The sequence below is a fragment of the Gorilla gorilla genome, chromosome 3 (genome assembly GCF_029281585.2).
Source record: "Gorilla gorilla gorilla isolate KB3781 chromosome 3, NHGRI_mGorGor1-v2.1_pri, whole genome shotgun sequence".
NCBI classification, from domain to species: domain Eukaryota; kingdom Metazoa; phylum Chordata; class Mammalia; order Primates; family Hominidae; genus Gorilla; species Gorilla gorilla.
In genome coordinates, this window is record NC_073227.2 from 157,597,143 (window position 1) to 157,622,131 (window position 24,989).

Sequence of the window (24,989 nt, forward strand, 5' to 3'; positions counted from 1 at the left end):
ACATCACACACTATCTAAGAAGGATAGTATACACTATCCAACATCATACACTATCTAAGAAGGATAGTATACACAATCCAACATCATATACTATCTAAGAAGGATAGTATACACTATCCAACATCATATACTATCTAAGAAGGATAGTATACACTATCCAACATCATATACTATCTAAAAAGGTTAGTATACACTATGCAACATCATAGACTATCTAAGACGGATAGTATACACTATCCAACATCATACACTATCTAAGAAGGATAGTATACACTACCCAACATCATACACTATCTAAGAAGGATAGTATACACTACCCAACATCATACACTATCTAAGAAGGATAGTATACACTACCCAACATCATACACTATCTAAGAAGGATACTATACACTACCCAACATCATACACTATCTAAAAAGGATAGCATACACTACCCAACATCATACACTATCTAAGAAGTATAGTATACACTACCCAACATCATACACTATCTAAGAATGATAGTATACACTATCCAACATCATACACTATCTAAGAAGGATAGTATACACTATCCAACATCATACACTATTTAAGAAGGATAGTATACACTATCCAACATCATACACTATCTAAGAAGGATACTATACACAACCCAACATCATATACTATCTAAGAAGGATAGTATACACTATCCAACATCATATGCTACCTAAGAAGGATAGTATACACTATCCAACATCATATACTATCTAAGAAGGATAGTATACACTATCCAACATCATATAATATCTAAGAAGGATAGTATACACTATCCAACATCATATACTAAGAAGGATAGTATACACTATCCAACATCATATATAATCTAAGAAGGATAGTATACACTATCAAACATCATATAGTATCTAAGAAGGATAGTATACACTATCCAACATCATATACTAAGAAGGATAGTATACACTATCCAATATCATATACAATCTAAGAAATATAGTATACATTATCCAACATCATATACAATCTAAGAAGGATAGTATACACTATCCAACATCATATACTATCTAAGAAGGATAGTATACACTATCCAACATCATATACTATCTAAGAAAGATAGTATACACTATCCAACATCATATACTATCTAAGAAGGATAGTATACACTATCCAACATCATATACTATCTAAGAAGGATAGTATACACTATCCAACATCATATACTGTCTAAGAAGGATAGTATACATTATCCAACATCATATACTATCTACGAAGGAAAGTATGCACTATCCAACATCATATACTATCTAAGAAGGACAGTATACACTATCCAACATCATATATTATCTAAGAAGGACAGTATACACTATCCAATATCATATACTATCTAAGAAGGACAGTATACACTCTCCAATATCATATACTATCTAAGAAAGACAGTATACACTATCCAATATCATATACTATCTAAGAAGGGGAGTATACACTATCCAGTATCATATACTATCTAAGAAGGACAGTATACACTATCCAGTATCATATAGTAACTAAGAAGGACAGTATACACTATCCAATATCATATACTATCTAAGAAGGACAGTATACACTATCCAATATCATATACTATCTAAGAAGGACAGTATACACTATCCAATATCATATACTATCTAAGAAGGACAGTATACACTATCCAATATCATATACTATCTAAGAAGGACAGTATACACTATCCAATATCATATACTATCTATGAAGGACAGTATACACTATCCAATATCATATACTATCTAAGAAGGACAGTATACACTACCCAACATCATACACTATCTAAGAAGGATAGTATACACTACCCAACATCATACACTATCTAAGAAGCATAGTATACACTACCCAACATCATACACTATCTAAGAAGCATAGTATACACTACCCAACATCATACACTATCTAAGAAGGATAGTATACACTATCCAACATCATACACAATCTAAGAAGGATAGTATAAACTATCCAACATCATACACTATCTAAGAAGGATAGTATACACTATCCAACATCATACACTATCTAAGAAGGATAGTATACACTATCCAACATCATATACTATCTAAGAAGGATAGTATACACTATCCAACACCATATAATATCTAAGAAGGATAGTATACATTATCCAACATCATATACTATCTAAGATGGATAGTATACACTATCCAACATCATAGACTATCTAAGAAGGATAGTATACATTATCCAACATCATACACTATCTAAGAAGGATAGTATACACTACCCAACATCATACACTATCTAAGAAGGATAGTATACACTACCCAACATCATACACTATCTAAGAAGGATAGTATACACTACCCAACATCATACACTATCCAAGAAGGATAGTATACACTACCCAACATCATACACTATCTAAGAAGGATAGTATACACTACCCAACATCATACACTATCTAAAAAGGATAGCATACACTACCCAACATCACACACTATCTAAGAAGGATAGTATACACTATCCAACATCATACACTATCTAAGAAGGATAGTATACACTATCCAACATCATACACTATTTAAGAAGGATAGTATACACTATCCAACATCATACAATATCTAAGAAGGATAGTATACACAATCCAACATCATATACTATCTAAGAAGGATAGTATACACTATCCAACATCATATACTACCTAAGAAGGATAGTATACACTATCCAACATCATATACTATCTAAGAAGGATAGTATACACTATCAAACATCATATAATATCTAAGAAGGATAGTATACACTATCCAACATCATATACTAAGAAGGATAGTATACACTATCCAACATCATATATAATCTAAGAAGGATAGTAAACACTATCCAACATCATATACTATCTAAGAAGGATAGTATACACTATCCAACATCATACACTAAGAAGGATAGTATACACTATCCAACATCATATACAATCTAAGAAGGATAGTATACACTATCCAACATCATATACTATCTAAGAAGGATAGTATACACTATCCAACATCATATGCAATCTAAGAAGGATAGTATACACTACCCAACATCATATACAGTCTAAGAAGGATAGTATACATTATCCAACATCATATACAATCTAAGAAGGATAGTATACACTATCCAACATCATATACCATCTAAGAAGGATAGTATACACTATCCAACATCATATAGTATCTAAGAAGGATAGTATACAATATCCAACATCATATACTATCTAAGAAGGATAGTATACACTATCCAATATCATATACTATCTAAGAAGGAAAGTATAAACTATCCAATATCATATACTATCTAAGAAGGACAGTATACACTATCCAATATCATATACTATCTAAGAAGGACAGTATACACTATCCAATACCATATACTATCTAAGAAGGACAGTATACACTATCCAATATCATATACTACATAAGAAGGATAGTATACACTATCCAATATCATGTACTATCTAAGAAGGATAGTATACACTATCCAATATCATATACCATCTAAGAAGGACAGTATACACTATCCAATATCATATACTATCTAAGAAGGACAGTATACACTATCCAATATCATATACTATCTAAGAAGGACAGTATACACTATCCAATATCATATACAATCTAAGAAGTATGGTATACGCTATCCAATATCATATACTATCTAAGAAGGATAGTATACGCTATCCAATATCATATACTGTCTAAGAAGGGTAGTATATGCTACCCAACACCATACACTATCTAAGAAGGATAGTATACGCTACCCAACATCATACACTATCTAAGAAGGATAGTATACCCTACCCAACACCATACACTATCCAAGAAGGATAGTATACACTGCCCAACATCATACACTATCTAAGAAGGATAGTATACACTACCCAACATCATACACTATCTAAGAAGGATAGGAAACACTACCCAACATCAGACACCATCTAAGAAGGATAGTATACACTACCCAACATCATACACCATCTAAGAAGGATAGTATACACTACCCAACATCATACACTATCTAAGAAGGAGAGTATACACTACCCAACATCATACACTATATAAGAAGGATAGTATACAGTATCCAACATCATACACTGTCTAAGAAGCATAATATACACTATCAAACATCATATACTATCTAAGAATGATAGTATACACTTTGCAATATCATATATTAAGAAGGATAGTATACACTATACAATATCATATTCTAAGAAGGATAGTATACACTATCCAATATAATATACTATCTAAGTAGGATAGCATACACTACCCAACATCATACACTATCTAAGAAGGATAGCATACACTATCCAACATCATATACTATCTAAGAAGGATAGTATACACTATCCAACATCATATACTATCTAAGAAGGATAGTATACACTATCCAAAATCATATACTATCTAAGAAGGATAGTATAAACTATCCAACATCATATACTATGTAAGAAGGATAGTATACACTATCCAACATCATATACTATCTAAGAAGGATAGTATACACTATCCAAAATCATATACTATCTAAGAAGGATAGTATACACTATACAACATCAAATACTATCTAAGAAGTATAGTATACACTATCCAATATCATATACTATCTAAGAAGGATAGTATACACTATCCTATATCATATACTATCTAAGAAGGATAGTGTACACTATGAAATATCATATACTATCTAAGAAGGATAGTATACACTATGCAATATCATATACTATCTAAGAAGGATAGTATACACTATACAACATCATACACTATCTAAGAAGGATAGTATACACTATCCAACATCATACACTATCTAAGAAGGATAGTATACACTATCCAACATCATACACTATCTAAGAAGGATAGTATACACTATCCAACATCATACACTATCTAATAAGGATAGTATACACTATCCAACATCATACACTGTCTAAGAAGCATAGTATACACTATCCAACATCATACACTATCTAAGAATGATAGTATACACTTTGCAATATCATATATTAAGAAGGATAGTATACACTGTCCAATATCATATTCTAAGAAGGATAGTATACACTATCCAATATCATATACAATCTAAGAAGGATAGCATACACTACCCAACATCATACACTATCTAAGAAGGATAGCATACACTATCCAACATCATATACTATCTAAGAAGGATAGTATACACTATCCAACATCATATACTATCTAAGAAGGATAGTATACACTATCCAACATCATATACTATCTAAGAGGGATAGTATACACTATCCAACATCATATATTATCTAAGAAGGATAGTATACACTATCCAACATCATATACTATCTAAGAAGGATAGTATACACTATACAACATCATATACTATCTAAGAAGGATAGTATACACTATCCAACATCATATACTATCTAAGAAGGACAGTATACACTATCCAATATCATATACTATCTAAGAAGGACAGTATACACTATCCAGTATCATATACTATCTAAGAAGGACAGTATACACTATCCAATATCACATACTATCTAAGAAGGACAGTATACACTATCCAGTATCATATACTATCTAAGAAGGACAGTATACACTATCCAGTATCATATACTATCTAAGAAGGACAGTATACACTATCCAATATCATATACTATCTAAGAAGGACAGTATACACTATCCAATATCATATACTATCTAAGAAGGATAGTATACACTATCCAATATCATATACTATCTAAGAAGGATAGTATACACTATCCAATATCATGTACTATCTAAGAAGGATAGTATACACTATCCAATATCATATACTATCTAAGAAGGATAGTATACACTATCCAATATCATATACTAAGACGGATAGTATACACTATCCAATATCATATACTATCCAAGAAGGATAGTATACACTATCCAATATCATACACTATCCAAGAAGGATAGTATACACTACCCAACATCATACACTATCTAAGAAGCATAGTATACACTACCCAACATCATACTCTATCTAAGAAGGATAGTATACACTATCCAACATCATACACTATCTAAGAAGGATAGTATACACTATCCAACATCACACACTATCTAAGAAGGATAGTATACACTATCCAACATCATACACTATCTAAGAAGGATAGTATACACAATCCAACATCATATACTATCTAAGAAGGATAGTATACACTATCCAACATCATATACTATCTAAGAAGGATAGTATACACTATCCAACATCATATACTATCTAAGAAGGATAGTATACACTATCCAAAATCATATACTATCTAAGAAGGATAGTATACACTATCGAACATCATATACTATCTAAGAAGGATAGTATACACTATCCAATATCATATACTATCTAAGAAGGATAGTATACACTATCCAATATCATACACTATCTAAGAAGGATAGTGTACACTATGCAATATCATATACTATCTAAGAAGGATAGTATACACTATGCAATATCATATACTATCTAAGAAGGATAGTATACACTATGCAATATCATACACTATCTAAGAAGGATAGTATACACTATCCAACATCATATACTATCTACGAAAGATAGTATACACTATCCAACATCATATACTATCTGAGAAGGTTAGTATACACTATCCAACATCATATACAATCTAAGAAGGATAGTATACACTATCCAACATCATATACTATCTAAGAAGGATAGTATACACTATCCAACATCATATACTATCTAAGAAGGATAGTATACACTATCCAACATCATATACTATCTAAGAAGGATAGTATACACTATCCAACACCATATACTATCTAAGAAGGATAGTATACACTATCCAACATCATATACTATCTAAGAAGGATAGTATACACTACCCAACATCATATACTATCTAAGAAGGATAGTATACACTATCCAAAATCATATAGTATCTAAGAAGGATAGTATACACTATCCAACTTCATATATTATCTAAGAAGGATAGTATACACTATCCAACATCATATACTATCTAAGAAGGACAGTATACACTATCCAACATCATATACTCTCTAAGAAGGAAAGTATACACTATCTAACATCATATACCCTCTAAGAAGGACTGTATACACTATCCAATATCATATACTATCTAAGAAGGACAGTATACACTATCCAATATCATATACCATCTAAGAAGGACAGTATACACTATCCAATATCATATACTATCTGAGAAGGACAGTATACACTATCCAATATCATATACTATCTAAGAAGGACAGTATACACTATCCAAAATCATATACTATCTAAGAAGGATAGTATACACTATCGAATATCATATACTATCTAAGAAGGATAGTATACACTATGCAATATCATGTATTATCTAAGAAGGATAGTATACACTATCCAATATCATATACTATCTAAGAAGGATAGTATACACTATCCAATATCATATACTAAGAAGGATAGAATACACTATCCAATATCATATTCTAAGAAGGATAGTATACACTATCCAATATCATATACTATCTAAGAAGGATAGTATACACTATCCAATATCATATACTATCTAAGAAGGATAGTATACACTATGCAATATCACATACTATCTAAGAAGGATAGTATACACTATCCAATATCATATACTATCTAAGAAGGATAGTATACACTATCCAATGTCATATACTATCTAAGAAGGATAGTATACCCGATCCAACATCATACACTATCTAAGAAGGATAGCATACACTATCCAACATCATACACTTTCTAAGAAGGATAGCATACACTATCCAACATCATACACTATCTAAGAAGGATAGCATACACTACCCAACATAATACACTATCTAAGAAGGATAGCATACACTACCGAACATCATACACTATCTAAGAAGGATAGTATACACTCCCCAACATCATACACTATCTAGGAAGGATAGTATACACTACCCAACATCATACACTATCTAAGAAGGATAGTATACAGTACCCAACATCATACACTATCTAAGAAAGATAGTATACACTACCCAACATCATACACTATCTAAGAAGGATAGTATACACTACCCAACATCATACATTGTCTAAGAATGATAGTATACACTACCCAACATCATACACTATCTAAGAAGGATAGTATACACTACCCAACATCATACACTATCTAAGAAGGATAGTATACACTACCCAACATCATACGCTATCTAAGAAGGATAGTATACACTATCCAACATCATACGCTATCTAAGAAGGATAGTATACACTATCCAACATCATACACTATCTAAGAAGGATAGTATACACTATCCAACATCATACACTATCTAAGAAGGATAGTACACACTATCCAACATCATACACTATCTGAGAAGGATAGTATACACTATCCAACATCATACACTATCTGAGAAGGATAGTATACACTATCCAACATCATACACTATCTGAGAAGGATAGTATACACTATCCAACAACATACAATATCTGAGAAGGATAGTATACACTATACAACATCATACACTATCTGAGAAGGATAGTATACACTATCCAACATCATACACAATCTGAGAAGGATAGTAAACACTATCCAACATCATATACTATCTAAGAAGGATAGTATACACTATCCAACATCATATACTATCTAAGAAGGATAGTATACACTATCCAACATCATATACTATCTGAGAAGGATAGTATACACTATCCAACATCAAATACTATCTAAGAAGGATAGTATACACTATCCAACATCATATACTATCTAAGAAGGATAGTATACACTATCCAACATCATATACTATCTAAGAAGGATAGTATACACTATCCAACATCATATACTATCTAAGAAGGATAGTATACACTATCCAACATCATATACTATCTAAGAAGGATAGTATACACTATCCAACATCATATACTATCTAAGAAGGAAAGTATACACTATCCAACATCATATACTATCTAAGAAGGACAGTATACACTATCCAATATCATATACTATCTAAGAAGACAGTATACACTATCCAATATCATATACTATCTAAGAAGGACAGTATACACTATCCAATATCATATACTATCTAAGAAGGACAGTATACACTATCCAATATCATATACTATCTAAGAAGGACAGTATACACTATCCAATATCATATACTATCTAACAAGGATAGTATACACTATCCAATATCATGTACTATCTAAGAAGGATAGTATACACTATCCAATATCATATACTATCTAAGAAGGATAGTATACACTATCCAATATCATATAATAAGAAGGATAGTATACACTATCCAATATCATATTCTAAGAAGGATAGTATACACTATCCAATATCATATTCTAAGAAGGATAGTATACACTATCCAATATCATATACTATCTAAGAAGGATAGTATACACTATCCAATATCATATACTATCTAAGAAGGATAGTATACACTATACAATATCATATACTATCTAAGAAGGATAGTATACACTATCCAATATCATATACTATCTAAGAAGGATAGTATACACTATCCAATGTCATATACTATCTAAGAAGGATAGTATACCCTATCCAACATCATACACTATCTAAGAAGGATAGCATACACTATCCAACATCATACACTATCTAAGAAGGATAGTATACACTATCCAACATCATACACTATCTAAGAAGGATAGCATACACTACCCAACATCATACACTATCTAAGAAGGATAGCATACACTACCCAACATCATACACTATCTAAGAAGGATAGTATACACTAACCAACATCATACACTATCTAGGAAGGATAGTATACACTACCAAACATCATACACTATCTAAGAAAGATAGTATACAGTACCCAACATCATACACTATCTAAGAAGGATAGTATACACTACCCAACATCATACACTATCTAAGAAGGATAGTATACACTACCCAACATCATATACTATCTAAGAAGGATAGTATACACTATCCAACATCATATACTATCTAAGAAGGATAGTATACACTATCCAACATCATATACTATCTAAGAAGGATAGTATACACTATCCAACATCATATACTATCTAAGAAGGATAGTATACACTACCCAACATCATATACTATCTAAGAAGGATAGTATACACTATCCAAAATCATATAGTATCTAAGAAGGATAGTATACACTATCCAACATCATATATTATCTAAGAAGGATAGTATACACTATCCAACATCATATACTATCTAAGAAGGACAGTATACACTATCCAACATCATATACTCTCTAAGAAGGAAAGTATACACTATCCAACATCATATACTCTCTAAGAAGGACTGTATACACTATCCAATATCATATACTATCTAAGAAGGACAGTATACACTATCCAATATCATATACCATCTAAGAAGGACAGTATACACTATCCAATATCATATACTATCTGAGAAGGAGAGTATACACTATCCAATATCATATACCATCTAAGAAGGACAGTATACACTATCCAATATCATATACTATCTAACAAGGATAGTATACACTATCCAATATCATGTACTATCTAAGAAGGATAGTATACACTATCCAATATCATATACTATCTAAGAAGGATAGTATACACTATCCAATATCATATAATAAGAAGGATAGTATACACTATCCAATATCATATTCTAAGAAGGATAGTATACACTATCCAATATCATATTCTAAGAAGGATAGTATACACTATCCAATATCATATACTATCTAAGAAGGATAGTATACACTATCCAATATCATATACTATCTAAGAAGGATAGTATACACTATACAATATCATATACTATCTAAGAAGGATAGTATACACTATCCAATATCATATACTATCTAAGAAGGATAGTATACACTATCCAATGTCATATACTATCTAAGAAGGATAGTATACCCTATCCAACATCATACACTATCTAAGAAGGATAGCATACACTATCCAACATCATACACTATCTAAGAAGGATAGCATACACTACCCAACATCATACACTATCTAAGAAGGATAGCATACACTACCCAACATCATACACTATCTAAGAAGGATAGTATACACTAACCAACATCATACACTATCTAGGAAGGATAGTATACACTACCAAACATCATACACTATCTAAGAAAGATAGTATACAGTACCCAACATCATACACTATCTAAGAAGGATAGTATACACTACCCAACATCATACACTATCTAAGAAGGATAGTATACACTACCCAACATCATATACTATCTAAGAAGGATAGTATACACTATCCAACATCATATACTATCTAAGAAGGATAGTATACACTATCCAACATCATATACTATCTAAGAAGGATAGTATACACTATCCAACATCATATACTATCTAAGAAGGATAGTATACACTACCCAACATCATATACTATCTAAGAAGGATAGTATACACTATCCAAAATCATATAGTATCTAAGAAGGATAGTATACACTATCCAACATCATATATTATCTAAGAAGGATAGTATACACTATCCAACATCATATACTATCTAAGAAGGACAGTATACACTATCCAACATCATATACTCTCTAAGAAGGAAAGTATACACTATCCAACATCATATACTCTCTAAGAAGGACTGTATACACTATCCAATATCATATACAATCTAAGAAGGACAGTATACACTATCCAATATCATATACCATCTAAGAAGGACAGTATACACTATCCAATATCATATACTATCTGAGAAGGAGAGTATACACTATCCAATATCATATACCATCTAAGAAGGACAGTATACACTATCCAATATCATATACTATCTGAGAAGGACAGTATACACTATCCAATATCATATACTATCTAAGAAGGACAGTATACACTATCCAAAATCATATACTATCTAAGAAGGATAGTATACACTATCCAACATCATATACTATCTAAGAAGGATAGTATACACTATCCAACATCATACACTATCTAAGAAGGATAGTATACACTATCCAACATCATACAATATCTAAGGAGGATAGTATACACTATCCAACATCATACACTATCTAAGAAGGATAGTATACACAATCCAACATCATACACTATCTAAGAAGGATAGTATACACTTTCCAACATCATATACTATCTAAGAAGGATAGTATACACTATTCAATATCATATACTATCTAAGAAGGATAGTATACACTATACAATATCATATACTATCTAAGAAGGATAGTATACCCCATGCAATATAATATACTATCTAAGAAGGATAGTATACACTATCCAATATCATATACTAAGACGGATAGTATACACTATCCAATATCATATACTATCCAAGAAGGATAGTATACACTATACAATATCATACACTATCCAAGAAGGATAGTATAAACTACCCAACATCATACACTATCTAAGAAGCATAGTATACACTACCCAACATCATACTCTATCTAAGAAGGATAGTATACACTATCCAACATCATACACTATCTAAGAAGGATAGTATACACTATCCAACATCTTACACTATCTAAGAAGGATAGTATACAGTATCCAACATCATACACTATCTAAGAAGGATAGTATACACAATCCAACATCATATACTATCTAAGAAGGATAGTATACACTATCCAACATCATATACTATCTAAGAAGGATAGTATACACTATCCAACATCATATACTATCTAAGAAGGTTAGTATACACTAGGCAACATCATAGACTATCTAAGAAGGATAGTATACACTATCCAACATCATACACTATCTAAGAAGGATAGTATACACTACCCAACGTCATACACTATCTAAGAAGGATAGTATACACTACCCAACATCATACACTATCTAAGAAGGATAGTATACACTACCCAACATCATACACTATCTAAGAAGGATACTATACACTACCCAACATCATACACTATCTAAAAAGGATAGCATACACTACCCAACATCATACACTATCTAAGAAGTATAGTATACACTACCCAACATCATACACTATCTAAGAAGGATAGTATACACTATCCAACATCATACACTATCTAAGAAGGATAGTATACACTATCCAAAATCATATACTATCTAAGAAGGATACTATACACTATCCAACATCATATACTATCTAAGAAGGATAGTATACACTATCCAACATCATATACTATCTAAGAAGGATAGTATACACTACCCAACATCATATACTATCTAAGAAGGATAGTATACACTATCCAACATCATATACTATCTAAGAAGGATAGTATACACTATCCAAAATCATATACTATCTAAGAAGGATAGTATACACTATCGAACATCATATACTATCTAAGAAGTATAGTATACACTATCCAATATCATATACTATCTAAGAAGGATAGTATACACTATCCAATATCATATACTATCTAAGAAGGATAGTGTACACTATGCAATATCATATACTATCTAAGAAGGATAGTATACACTATGCAATATCATATACTATCTAAGAAGGATAGTATACACTATGCAATATCATACACTATCTAAGAAGGATAGTATACACTATCCAACATCATATACTATCTACGAAAGATAGTATAAACTATCCAACATCATATACTATCTAAGAAGGATAGTATACACTATCCAACATCATATACAATCTAAGAAGGATAGTATACACTATCCAACATCATATACCATCTAGGAAGGATAGTATACACTATCCAACATCATATACTATCTAAGAAGGATAGTATACACTATCCAACATCATATACTATCTAAGAAGGATAGTATACACTATCCAACATCATATACTACCTAAGAAGGATAGTATACACTATCCAACATCATATACTATCTAAGAAGGATAGTATACACTACCCAACATCATATACTATCTAAGAAGGATAGTATACACTATCCAAAATCATATAGTACCTAAGAAGGATAGTATACACTATCCAACATCATATATTATCTAAGAAGGATAGTATACACTATCCAACATCATATACTATCTAAGAAGGACAGTATACACTATCCAACATCATATACTCTCTAAGAAGGAAAGTATACACTATCCAACATCATATACTCTCTAAGAAGGACTGTATACACTATCCAATATCATATACTATCTAAGAAGGACAGTATACACTATCCAATATCATATACCATCTAAGAAGGACAGTATACACTATCCAATATCATATACTATCTGAGAAGGACAGTATACACTATCCAATATCATATACTATCTAAGAAGGACAGTATACACTATCCAAAATCATATACTATCTAAGAAGGATAGTATACACTATCCAATATCATATACTATCTAAGAAGGATAGTATACACTATGCAATATCATGTAATATCTAAGAAGGATAGTATACACTATCCAATATCATATACTATCTAAGAAGGATAGTATACACTATCCAATATCATATACTAAGAAGGATAGTATACACTAATCAATATCATATTCTAAGAAGGATAGTATACACTATCCAATATCATATACTATCTAAGAAGGATAGTATACACTATCCAATATCATATACTATCTAAGAAGGATAGTATACACTATGCAATATCACATACTATCTAAGAAGGATAGTATACACTATCCAATATCATATACTATCTAAGAAGGATAGTATACACTATCCAATGTCATATACTATCTAAGAAGGATAGTATACCCTATCCAATATCATACACTATCTAAGAAGGATAGCATACACTATCCAACATCATACACTTTCTAAGAAGGATAGCATACACTATCCAACATCATACACTATCTAAGAAGGATAGCATACACTACCCAACATCATACACTATCTAAGAAGGATAGCATACACTACCCAACATCATACACTATCTAAGAAGGATAGTATACACTACCCAACATCATACACTATCTAGGAAGGATAGTATACACTACCCAACATCATACACTATCTAAGAAGGATAGTATACAGTACCCAACATCATACACTATCTAAGAAAGATAGTATACACTACCCAACATCATACACTATCTAAGAAGGATAGTATACACTACCCAACATCATACACTGTCTAAGAATGATAGTATACACTACCCAACATCATACACTATCTAAGAAGGATAGTATACACTACCCAACATCATACACTATCTAAGAAGGATAGTATACACTACCCAACATCATACACTATCTAAGAAGGATAGTATACACTATCCAACATCATACACTATCTAAGAAGGATAGTATACACTATCCAAGATCATACACTATCTAAGAAGGATAGTATACACTATCCAACATCATACACTATCTAAGAAGGATAGTACACACTATCCAACATCATACACTATCTGAGAAGGATAGTATACACTATCCAACATCATACACTATCTGAGAAGGATAGTATACAATATCCAACATCATACACTATCTGAGAAGGATAGTATACACTATCCAACATCATACACTATCTGAGAAGGATAGTATACACTATCCAACATCATACACTATCTGAGAAGGATAGTATACACTATCCAACATCATACACAATCTGAGAAGGATAGTAAACACTATCCCACAACATATATTATCTTAGAAGGATAGTAAACACTATCCAACATCATATACTATCTAAGAAGGATAGTATACACTATTCAACATCATATACTATCTGAGAAGGATAGTATACACTCTCCAACATCATATACTATCTGAGAAGGATAGTATACACTATCCAACATCAAATACTATCTAAGAAGGATAGTATACACTATCCAACATCATATACTATCTAAGAAGGATAGTATACACTATCCAACATCATATACTATCTAAGAAGGATAGTATACACTATCCAACATCATATACTATCTAAGAAGGATAGTATACACTATCCAACATCATATACTATCTAAGAAGGATAGTATACACTATCCAACATCATATACTATCTAAGAAGGAAAGTATACATTATCCAACATCATATAATATCTAAGAAGGACAGTATACACTATCCAATATCATATACTATCTAAGAAGGACAGTATACACTATCCAATATCATATACTATCTAAGAAGGAGAGTATACACTATCCAATATCATATACTACCTAAGAAGGACAGTATACACTATCCAATATCATATACTATCTAAGAAGGACAGTATACACTATCCAATATCATATACTATCTAACAAGGATAGTATACACTGTCCAATATCATGTACTATCTAAGAAGGATAGTATACACTATCCAATATCATATACTATCTAAGAAGGATAGTATACACTATCCAATATCATATAATAAGAAGGATAGTATACAATATCCAATATCATATTCTAAGAAGGATAGTATACACTATCCAATATCATATTCTAAGAAGGATAGTATACACTATCCAATCTCATATACTATCTAAGAAGGATAGTATACACTATCCAATATCATATACTATCTAAGAAGGATAGAATACACTATACAATATCATATACTATCTAAGAAGGATAGTATACACTATCCAATATCATATACTATCTAAGAAGGATAGTATACACTATCCAATGTCATATACTATCTAAGAAGGATAGGATACCCTATCCAACATCATACACTATCGAAGAAGGATAGCATACACTATCCAACATCATACACTATCTAAGAAGGATAGCATACACTATCCAATATCATACACTATCTAAGAAGGATAGCATACACTACCCAACATCATACACTATCTAAGAAGGATAGCATACACTACCCAACATCATACACTATCTAAGAAGGATAGTATACACTAACCAACATCATACACTATCTAGGAAGGATAGTATACACTACCCAACATCATACACTATCTAAGAAAGATAGTATACAGTACCCAACATCATACACTATCTAAGAAGGATAGTATACACTACCCAACATCATACACTATCTAAGAAGGATAGTATACACTACCCAACATCATACACTGTCTAAGAATGATAGTATACACTACCCAACATCATACACTATCTAAGAAGGATAGTATACCCTACCCAACATCATACACTATCTAAGAAGGATAGTATACACTACCCAACATCATACACTATCTAAGAAGGATAGTATACACTACCCAACATCATACACTATCTAAGAAGGATAGTATACAGTATCCAACATCATACACTATCTAAGAAGGATAGTATACACTATCCAACATCATACACTATCTAAGAAGGATAGTACACACTATAAAACATCATACACTATCTGAGAAGGATAGTATACACTATCCAACATCATACACTATCTGAGAAGGATAGTATACACTATCCAACATCATACACTATCTGAGAAGGATAGTATACACTATCCAACATCATACAATATCTGAGAAGGATAGTATACACTATCCAACATCATACACTATCTGAGAAAGATAGTATACACTATCCAACATCATACACAATCTGAGAAGGAGAGTATACACTATCCAACATCATATACTATCTAATAAGGAGAGTATACACTATCCAACATCATATACTATCTGAGAAGGATAGTATACACTATCCAACATCATATACTATCTAAGAAGGATAGTATACACTATCCAACATCATATACTATCTAAGAAGGATAGTATACACTATCCAACATCATATACTATCTAAGAAGGATAGTATACACTATCCAACATCATATACTATCTAAGAAGGATAGTATACACTATCCAACATCATATACTATCTAAGAAGGATAGTATACATTATCCAACATCATATACTATCTACGAAGGAAAGTATGCACTATCCAACATCATATACTATCTAAGAAGGACAGTATACACTATCCAACATCATATATTATCTAAGAAGGACAGTATACACTATCCAATATCATATACTATCTAAGAAGGACAGTATACACTATCCAATATCATATACTATCTAAGAAAGACAGTATACACTATCCAATATCATATACTATCTAAGAAGGGGAGTATACACTATCCAGTATCATATACTATCTAAGAAGGACAGTATACACTATCCAGTATCATATAGTAACTAAGAAGGACAGTATACACTATCCAATATCATATACTATCTAAGAAGGACAGTATACACTATCCAATATCATATACTATCTAAGAAGGACAGTATACACTATCCAATATCATATACTATCTAAGAAGGACAGTATACACTATCCAATATCATATACTATCTAAGAAGGACAGTATACACTATCCAATATCATATACTATCTATGAAGGACAGTATACACTATCCAATATCATATACTATCTAAGAAGGACAGTATACACTACCCAACATCATACACTATCTAAGAAGGATAGTATACACTACCCAACATCATACACTATCTAAGAAGCATAGTATACACTACCCAACATCATACACTATCTAAGAAGCATAGTATACACTACCCAACATCATACACTATCTAAGAAGGATAGTATACACTATCCAACATCATACACTATCTAAGAAGGATAGTATAAACTATCCAACATCATACACTATCTAAGAAGGATAGTATACACTATCCAACATCATACACTATCTAAGAAGGATAGTATACACTATCCAACATCATATACTATCTAAGAAGGATAGTATACACTATCCAACACCATATAATATCTAAGAAGGATAGTATACATTATCCAACATCATATACTATCTAAGATGGATAGTATACACTATCCAACATCATAGACTATCTAAGAAGGATAGTATACACTATCCAACATCATACACTATCTAAGAAGGATAGTATACACTACCCAACATCATACACTATCTAAGAAGGATAGTATACACTACCCAACATCATACACTATCTAAGAAGGATAGTATACACTACCCAACATCATACACTATCCAAGAAGGATAGTATACACTACCCAACATCATACACTATCTAAGAAGGATAGTATACACTACCCAACATCATACACTATCTAAAAAGGATAGCATACACTACCCAACATCACACACTATCTAAGAAGGATAGTATACACTATCCAACATCATACACTATCTAAGAAGGATAGTATACACTATCCAACATCATACACTATTTAAGAAGGATAGTATACACTATCCAGCATCATACACTATCTAAGAAGGATAGTATACACAATCCAACATCATATACTATCTAAGAAGGATAGTATACACTATCCAACATCATATACTACCTAAGAAGGATAGTATACACTATCCAACATCATATACTATCTAAGAAGGATAGTATACACTATCAAACATCATATAATATCTAAGAAGGATAGTATACACTATCCAACATCATATACTAAGAAGGATAGTATACACTATCCAACATCATATATAATCTAAGAAGGATAGTATACACTATCCAACATCATATACTATCTAAGAAGGATAGTATACACTATCCAACATCATACACTAAGAAGGATAGTATACACTATCCAACATCATATACAATCTAAGAAGGATAGTATACACTATCCAACATCATATACTATCTAAGAAGGATAGTATACACTATCCAACATCATATGCAATCTAAGAAGGATAGTATACACTACCCAACATCATATACAGTCTAAGAAGGATAGTATACATTATCCAACATCATATACAATCTAAGAAGGATAGTATACACTATCCAACATCATATACCATCTAAGAAGGATAGTATACACTATCCAACATCATATAGTATCTAAGAAGGATAGTATACAATATCCAACATCATATACTATCTAAGAAGGATAGTATACACTATCCAATATCATATACTATCTAAGAAGGAAAGTATAAACTATCCAATATCATATACTATCTAAGAAGGACAGTGTACACTATCCAATATCATATACTATCTAAGAAGGAGAGTATACACTATCCAATACCATATACTATCTAAGAAGGACAGTATACACTATCCAATATCATATACTATATAAGAAGGATAGTATACACTATCCAATATCATGTACTATCTAAGAAGGATAGTATACACTATCCAATATCATATACCATCTAAGAAGGACAGTATACACTATCCAATATCATATACTGTCTAAGAAGGACAGTATACACTATCCAATATCATATACTATCTAAGAAGGACAGTATACACTATCCAATATCATATACAATCTAAGAAGTATGGTATACGCTATCCAATATCATATACTATCTAAGAAGGATAGTATACGCTATCCAATATCATATACTGTCTAAGAAGGATAGTATATGCTACCCAACAGCATACACTATCTAAGAAGGATAGTATACGCTACCCAACATCATACACTATCTAAGAAGGATAGTATACCCTACCCAACACCATACACTATCCAAGAAGGATAGTATACACTGCCCAACATCATACACTATCTAAGAAGGATAGTATACACTACCCAACATCATACACTATCTAAGAAGGATAGGAAACACTACCCAACATCAGACACCATCTAAGAAGGATAGTATACACTACCCAACATCATACACCATCTAAGAAGGATAGTATACACTACCCAACATCATACACTATCTAAGAAGGAGAGTATACACTACCCAACATCATACACTATATAAGAAGGATAGTATACACTCTCCAACATCATACACTGTCTAAGAAGCATAATATACACTATCCAACATCATATACTATCTAAGAATGATAGTATACACTTTGCAATATCATATATTAAGAAGGATAGTATACACTATACAATATCATATTCTAAGAAGGATAGTATACACTATCCAATATCATATACTATCTAAGTAGGATAGCATACACTACCCAACATCATACACTATCTAAGAAGGATAGCATACACTATCCAACATCATATACTATCTAAGAAGGATAGTATACACTATCCAACATCATATACTATCTAAGAAGGATAGTATACACTATCCAAAATCATATACTATCTAAGAAGGATAGTATAAACTATCCAACATCATATACTATGTAAGAAGGATAGTATACACTATCCAACATCATATACTATCTAAGAAGGATAGTATACACTATCCAAAATCATATACTATCTAAGAAGGATAGTATACACTATACAACATCAAATACTATCTAAGAAGTATAGTATACACTATCCAATATCATATACTATCTAAGAAGGATAGTATACACTATCCTATATCATATACTATCTAAGAAGGATAGTGTACACTATGAAATATCATATACTATCTAAGAAGGATAGTATACACTATGCAATATCATATACTATCTAAGAAGGATAGTATACACTATCCAACATCATACACTATCTAAGAAGGATAGTATACACTATCCAACATCATACACTATCTAAGAAGGATAGTATACACTACCCAACATCATACACTGTCTAAGAATGATAGTATACACTACCCAACATCATACACTATCTAAGAAGGATAGTATACCCTACCCAACATCATACACTATCTAAGAAGGATAGTATACACTACCCAACATCATACACTATCTAAGAAGGATAGTATACACTACCCAACATCATACACTATCTAAGAAGGATAGTATACAGTATCCAACATCATACACTATCTAAGAAGGATAGTATACACTATCCAACATCATACACTATCTAAGAAGGATAGTACACACTATAAAACATCATACACTATCTGAGAAGGATAGTATACACTATCCAACATCATACACTATCTGAGAAGGATAGTATACACTATCCAACATCATACACTATCTGAGAAGGATAGTATACATTATCCAACATCATACAATATCTGAGAAGGATAGTATACACTATCCAACATCATACACTATCTGAGAAAGATAGTATACACTATCCAACATCATACACAATCTGAGAAGGAGAGTATACACTATCCAACATCATATACTATCTAATAAGGAGAGTATACACTATCCAACATCATATACTATCTGAGAAGGATAGTATACACTATCCAACATCATATACTATCTAAGAAGGATAGTATACACTATCCAACATCATATACTATCTAAGAAGGATAGTATACACTATCCAACATCATATACTATCTAAGAAGGATAGTATACACTATCCAACATCATATACTATCTAAGAAGGATAGTATACACTATCCAACATCATATACTATCTAAGAAGGATAGTATACATTATCCAACATCATATACTATCTACGAAGGAAAGTATGCACTATCCAACATCATATACTATCTAAGAAGGACAGTATACACTATCCAACATCATATATTATCTAAGAAGGACAGTATACACTATCCAATATCATATACTATCTAAGAAGGACAGTATACACTATCCAATATCATATACTATCTAAGAAAGACAGTATACACTATCCAATATCATATACTATCTAAGAAGGGGAGTATACACTATCCAGTATCATATACTATCTAAGAAGGACAGTATACACTATCCAGTATCATATAGTAACTAAGAAGGACAGTATACACTATCCAATATCATATACTATCTAAGAAGGACAGTATACACTATCCAATATCATATACTATCTAAGAAGGACAGTATACACTATCCAATATCATATACTATCTAAGAAGGACAGTATACACTATCCAGTATCATATAGTAACTAAGAAGGACAGTATACACTATCCAATATCATATACTATCTAAGAAGGACAGTATACACTATCCAATATCATATACTATCTAAGAAGGACAGTATACACTATCCAATATCATATACTATCTAAGAAGGACAGTATACACTACCCAACATCATACACTATCTAAGAAGGATAGTATACACTACCCAACATCATACACTATCTAAGAAGCATAGTATACACTACCCAACATCATACACTATCTAAGAAGCATAGTATACACTACCCAACATCATACACTATCTAAGAAGGATAGTATACACTATCCAACATCATACACTATCTAAGAAGGATAGTATAAACTATCCAACATCATACACTATCTAAGAAGGATAGTATACACTATCCAACATCATACACTATCTAAGAAGGATAGTATACACTATCCAACATCATATACTATCTAAGAAGGATAGTATACACTATCCAACACCATATAATATCTAAGAAGGATAGTATACATTATCCAACATCATATACTATCTAAGATGGATAGTATACACTATCCAACATCATAGACTATCTAAGAAGGATAGTATACACTATCCAACATCATACACTATCTAAGAAGGATAGTATACACTACCCAACATCATACACTATCTAAGAAGGATAGTATACACTACCCAACATCATACACTATCTAAGAAGGATAGTATACACTACCCAACATCATACACTATCCAAGAAGGATAGTATACACTACACAACATCATACACTATCTAAGAAAGATAGTATACACTACCCAACATCATACACTATCTAAAAAGGATAGCATACACTACCCAACATCACACACTATCTAAGAAGGATAGTATACACTATCCAACATCATACACTATCTAAGAAGGATAGTATACACTATCCAACATCATACACTATTTAAGAAGGATAGTATACACTATCCAACATCATACACTATCTAAGAAGGATAGTATACACAATCCAACATCATATACTATCTAAGAAGGATAGTATACACTATCCAACATCATATACTACCTAAGAAGGATAGTATACACTATCCAACATCATATACTATCTAAGAAGGATAGTATACACTATCAAACATCATATAATATCTAAGAAGGATAGTATACACTATCCAACATCATATACTAAGAAGGATAGTATACACTATCCAACATCATATATAATCTAAGAAGGATAGTATACACTATCCAACATCATATACTATCTAAGAAGGATAGTATACACTATCCAACATCATACACTAAGAAGGATAGTATACACTATCCAACATCATATACAATCTAAGAAGGATAGTATACACTATCCAACATCATATACTATCTAAGAAGGATAGTATACACTATCCAACATCATATGCAATCTAAGAAGGATAGTATACACTACCCAACATCATATACAGTCTAAGAAGGATAGTATACATTATCCAACATCATATACAATCTAAGAAGGATAGTATACACTATCCAACATCATATACCATCTAAGAAGGATAGTATACACTATCCAACATCATATAGTATCTAAGAAGGATAGTATACAATATCCAACATCATATACTATCTAAGAAGGATAGTATACACTATCCAATATCATATACTATCTAAGAAGGAAAGTATAAACTATCCAATATCATATACTATCTAAGAAGGACAGTATACACTATCCAATATCATATACTATCTAAGAAGGACAGTATACACTATCCAATACCATATACTATCTAAGAAGGACAGTATACACTATCCAATATCATATACTATATAAGAAGGATAGTATACACTATCCAATATCATGTACTATCTAAGAAGGATAGTATACACTATCCAATATCATATACCATCTAAGAAGGACAGTATACACTATCCAATATCATATACTATCTAAGAAGGACAGTATACACTATCCAATATCATATACTATCTAAGAAGGACAGTATACACTATCCAATATCATATACAATCTAAGAAGTATGGTATACGCTATCCAATATCATATACTATCTAAGAAGGATAGTATACGCTATCCAATATCATATACTGTCTAAGAAGGATAGTATATGCTACCCAACACCATACACTATCTAAGAAGGATAGTATACGCTACCCAACATCATACACTATCTAAGAAGGATAGTATACCCTACCCAACACCATACACTATCCAAGAAGGATAGTATACACTGCCCAACATCATACACTATCTAAGAAGGATAGTATACACTACCCAACATCATACACTATCTAAGAAGGATAGGAAACACTACCCAACATCAGACACCATCTAAGAAGTATA

General features: G+C 31.5%; 1 long non-coding RNA gene across 8 annotated transcripts in view; it reads right to left on the reverse strand.

Annotated features, from left to right (window-relative positions):
- Nucleotides 1–24,989, reverse strand: part of LOC115934336 (uncharacterized) — a 1,028,101-nt gene that overhangs the window by 510,310 nt on the left and 492,802 nt on the right. The gene's annotated exons all lie outside the window — the stretch shown is intronic.